At 42.1% G+C, this 5,400-nt stretch overlaps 1 pseudogene; it reads left to right on the top strand.

Moving 5' to 3' along the window:
- Positions 1–2,198: 2,198 nt before the first annotated feature.
- Positions 2,199–3,929, top strand: LOC100669394 (DET1 homolog; annotated as a pseudogene).
- Positions 3,930–5,400: the final 1,471 nt, after the last annotated feature.

Below are 5,400 nucleotides of genomic sequence, written 5' to 3'. Positions count from 1 at the left end.
CATGATGTCCTTCTCCAGGGACTCATCCCTCCTGACAACATGTCCAAAGTATGTAACACCCAGTCTCACCATCCTTGCTTCTAAGCAGCATTCTGGGTGTACTTCTTCAAAGACAGATTTGTTCGTTCTTTTGGTAGCCCATGGTATATTCGATATTCATCTCCAACACTACAATTCAAAGGCGTCAATTCTTCTTCAGCCTTCCTTATTCATTGTCCAGCTTTCACATGCATATGATGCGATTGAAAATATCATGGCTTGGGTCAGATGCACATTAGTCTTTAAGGTGACACCTTTGCTCTTCAACACTTTAAAGAGGTCCTTTGCAGCAGATTTCCCCAATGCAACGCGTCCTTTGATTTCTTGACTGCTGCTTCCATGGGTGATGATTGTGGATCCAAGTAAAATGAAATCCTTGACAACTTCAATCTTTTCTCCGTTTATCATGATGTTGCTCATTGGTCCAGTTTTGAGGATTTTTGTTTTCTTTATGTTGAATTGAGGTGTAATCCATACTGAAGGCTGTGCAGTAAGTGCTTCAAGTCCTCTTCACCTTCAGCAAGCAAGGTTGTGTCATCTGCATAACGCAGGTTGTTGAGTCTTCCTCCAATCCTGATGCCCCATTCTTCTTCATATAGTCCAGATTCTCGGATTATTTGCTCAGCATACAGACTGAATAGGTATGGTGAAAGAATACAACCCTGACACACACCTTTCCTGACTTTAAACCAATCAGTATCACCTTGTCCTGTCTGAAAAACTGCCTCTTGATCTATGTAAAGTTTCCTCACGAGCACAATTAAGTGTTCTGGAATTCCCATTCTTCGCAATGTTATCCATAATTTGTTATGATCCACACAGTCGAATGCCCTTGCATAACCAATAAAACACAGGTAAACATCCTTCTGGTATTCTCTGCTTTCAGCCAAGACCTATCTGACATCATGAATGTTATCCCTGGTTTCACGCCCTCTTCTGAAACCAGCCTGAATTTCTGACAGTTCCATGTCAATATACTGCTGCAGCCGTTTTTGAATGATCTTCAGCGAAGTTTTGCTTGCGTGTGATATTAATGATATTGTTCGATAATTTCCACATTCTGTTGGATCACCTTTCTTGGGAATAGGCATAAATATGGATCTCTTCCAGTCAGTTGGCCAGGAAGCTGTCTTCCATATTTCTTGGCATAGACGAGTGAGCACCTCCAGCACTGCATCTGTTTGTTGAAATATCTCTGTTGATATTCCATCAATTCCTGGAGCCTTGTTTTTCATCAATGCCTTCAGATCAGCTTGGACTTCTTCCTTCAGTGCCATTCTTTCCTGATCATATGCCACCTCTTGAAATGGTTGAACATCGACTAATTCTTCTTGGTATAATGACTCTGTGTATTCCTTCCAACTTCTTTTGATGCTTCCTGTGTTGTTTAACATTTTCCCCATAGAATCCTTCACTATTGCAACTTGAGGCTTGAATTTTTTCTTCAGTTCTTTCAGCTTGAGAAACACCAAGTGTGTTCTTCCCTTTTGGTTTTCCATCTCCAGCTCTTTGCACATGTCATTTTAATACTTTACTTTGTCTTATTGAGAGGCCCTTTGAAATCTTCTGTTCAGTTCTTTTACTTCATCAATTCTTCCTTTTGCTTTAGCTGCTTGATGTTTGAGAGCAAGTTTCAGCGTCTCCTCTGACATCCATCTTGGTCTTTTCTTTCTTTCCTGTCTTTTCAGTGGCCTCTTGCTTTCTTCATGTATGATGTCCTTGATGTCATTCCACAACTCGTCTGGTCTGTGGTCACTAGTGTTCAATGCGTCACATCTATTCTTCAGATGGTCTCTAAATTCAGGGGGATATACTCACGGTCATATCATAGATAGTACTAGTAGACAAAAAAATCTGCAATAATAAACGACTGGAATTTACCATCAGATAACTCTTTCTACTTGACATTTAGAGAAAGCTTTTACCAAACAACAGAAGAATACACATCCTTTTCAAATGCATATTCAACATTCACTGAAAAAATCCATATAACAGGTCAAGAAACAAACCTTAAGATGTTTAATGGGGGCCCTGGCACCCAGCCAGATTCAGAGGCACAGCGGGGCCCGGCTGGGAGGAGGCACGCACTGAGCGAGTGGCAGGGTGGAGGTGGGGCAGCTGGCCCGGCCCTTTGAGTAGGGACTGGACAGAGATGTGAAATGGATCATCATGCTTCCCACCATCGAACCTGGTGGAACCCAAAACCAAAATCTCATTCACCACCTGGGAGGTGAAAGGATCCGCTCAGGCAAGGCAGGTACCCACGGGCATCAGGTCGGGGTATCCACTAGAATGTCTCCCCAACTTCACAGTTGTCCACGTTGAGAACCTTCCTTGTTTTTTGTGTAAATTCTTACTCGATGGACACTTCTTTATCGCTTTTTCTTTGGGCCAGATATCTCTGGAAACCTGTGAGGACCAGGGCTGCCAGGCTGCAGGGGCATGATGGGGAGATCCTGTCCAAGTGAAATGACCAGCTATCAATCAATATCTAGGGCTGGCTCTTTGAATGCTTTTTGTCCTGCTGCACATTACCAACGTAGGGGCTAATGGTGAGTACCAGAACTGGGAGTGTAGCTTCTTCACTGATGACTGTCAGTGTGTCATCATGGGCTCAGTTGTCTACCTCCCAGAGGAGCCTCACCCCTCCTTCTAAAAGGCGTATGGAAACTGTGAATCAGTGAGCCCCAACCCACTGTCCCTTCTCTCTATATCATTGACCTTCACACAGGCAGCTTGTGTAACATTTGCACATTCAAGTGTGATAAAGTGGCCCTGTTACACCCAAGGGCTACACCTGTACAAGAACATCCTGGCCATCTTGTCAGTGCAGTAGCAGACCACCTGCATCTTTCAGGTGATTCCTGAAGGCACTGTCATTGATGTGTGGCCCAGTGGCTGCTTCTGCTATGAGGATGTCCTGCTCATTGTGTCAGCTGTTTTCCCCAAGATACGGCAGAACAGTCAGACAGGCATAGCCAATCCCTTTAGAGATCTTTTTATCAACTCCCTGAAACACTAGCTACTTGTGCGCTTGTGGCATGGGCAGAACAGAATGGTGGTGCAATGGCCAAGAGGGCCTTCTAGTATTTTAACCAGCCGTGGCAGGTGCACATGTGGAAAATGCAGCTTTTGGATGAAAACTGTTTATCAGGTACACTAGTGAGGACACTGTAACACTCTAGGTCTCAGGTCCATTACAGGCATCTTTCTTTGGCCTGTACAATATGCGGACAACAGAGGGGCTCAATCTATTTGAGTATATGTTAGATGAGGTTTTTGAACTCTTTGAGAACTTCTGTGACCTCTTCTGTAATGCTACCCTATACAGAAAAGGCCAATTTCTCTGCTCAATTTCCAGCACTAAATTTTCAAAGTGGATCCAACACTGGCTCAAAGACACTTACCAATGCCGTATATGGAGGGCACACAGAGGCAGTGCACCAGCTGCTGGGGCAGCTCCCCATCAGTGCCCAGTCCTACAGTGGGAGCCCCTATATTGATTCGTCTCTCTTCAGCTACAATTGCAAGTGGGTGTCAGTCATACAGGACCCCAAGGCTTGTGGAGATCACTCTATCAGATTCTACGCCTGGGACTCTGGCCTGCTCAAGCTTGAGATCCAGGCAGGCTTATTGGGCCACCCCATCAACCACACAATGCGACACCTTCTTGCCTTCATTTTTCATCTTTTTGAGCTTTTTGTCATCTCTGCACAGAGGACTAATACTAAGTATGTCATCACCCAAGCTAGGTTATCTGATCTTCCAAGACTTCGCATCCCTCTTATCTCGTTTAGGAGCCCTGATGGCACAGTGGTTAAGAGCTACAGCTGCTAACCAAAAGACTGGCAGTTTGAAACCACCATCCGCTCCTTGGATATCCTATGGGGCAGTTCTACTCTGTCCTATAGGGTCACTATGAGTCGAAATCAACTTGATGGCAACAGGTACAGGTAATCTTGGTTGACTCCAAAGCAAAAGCCTCTGACTACCAGTCCTGTTCCTGTGGTTTCAGACTAGTTTACCTAAAATGAGACCGAGTAGAAGAGAGAAGTCAGGGGTGGGGAGTGGATCAGCATAACCAATTTTTTTATTGTATATGAACCACTGATGGACTTTCAGTCCCTTTGCATTTTCTCTGTGGGAATGCATAGCATTAATTAGGTTCATTTAATTTTTTGTTTTATTTTGCATTTTATTACTCTGAGAAGAGAGCATTACACCCTACTCACTACTTGTTACTTTTTTGGCCTTGCGATATGTGGCCTGAAATAGATACATCTTGTCCACTTATGAGATCTATATATATATATTCCTTCCACTTAGCCAACAAGCAGGGCTATCTTTATAAGCAAATATAATAAATAAATAAAGCCTTGTTATCTGCTTACTTTAAAATAAGTTAAAAAAATTGAAATTATATAACATATATTTTCTTACCAGAGTAGAAATAAAATGTAAACAAATAACAGGAAGATAAAATGAAAATCTACAAACACTTGGAAATTTAATAGCACATTTTGAAATATTCCATGGGTCACAAATGAAGTTGCAAGAGATAATAAAAAACATTATGAACTGAACAAAAAAAAAATACAACATATAAAATCTGTGGGATGCCAATAAAACAGTGTTTACAGAAAAATTTACAGCATTAAATTCTTATATTAAAAGCAGAAGAAAGGAGAAAAACAGCAGAGTAGGCAATTCCGAATGTTCATCCATCAAAATATCGAAAAACAAGCAGAAACTGTCAGAATCAACTTTGTTAAAACTCTGGAAAATAGTCAGTGGTTTGCCACAAACAAGGTGATTTAAAAAACAGGAGGAAAGCTTTGTGGCATTTTTACTTGCTTTTATGTCACTCCTTCCCCATCTCACTGATGGTCTTGAACATAGCAGCCTGTGTTCCCAGTGTGGGACTCTAGTACCTGATTTCAGAGAAGGCAGAGCAAATATTATTTAAACATTATTGTTTTTGTCTGTTCTAACCTGAAAGACTGATGCAAGGTGATTGTCTGATTGGCCCAACATGGAAAAATCACCCATGTTTATACCAAGAATTTAGAAAGCCACCCAAATGCCTAGTGAAAAATGTACGCTCAGAAAAAACCTGAGAAACTTTCACCTCTGGCTGATCTCTAGGGTCCATACAAGCAAGAGGTAAAGGCCAATACAGAGTTGCCAACAGCCTGGCTAAGTGTTGAATAGTGCCTCCAAATGAAGTCAGTTTTCAAAGAAAAGTAGAGTTTGTTTTGTTTTTGTTTAACTCTTCAAACACTAACTGAATGCAAGTGGAAGGAACAGAGGCTTCAGTGACTACACGTGGCAAAGAATGCAGTCATTGCAAAAAAGTAAAAG

This window comes from Loxodonta africana, chromosome 15 (genome assembly GCF_030014295.1).
Source record: "Loxodonta africana isolate mLoxAfr1 chromosome 15, mLoxAfr1.hap2, whole genome shotgun sequence".
NCBI classification, from domain to species: Eukaryota; Metazoa; Chordata; class Mammalia; order Proboscidea; family Elephantidae; genus Loxodonta; species Loxodonta africana.
This window is presented reverse-complemented; position numbering and strand designations above follow the sequence as displayed.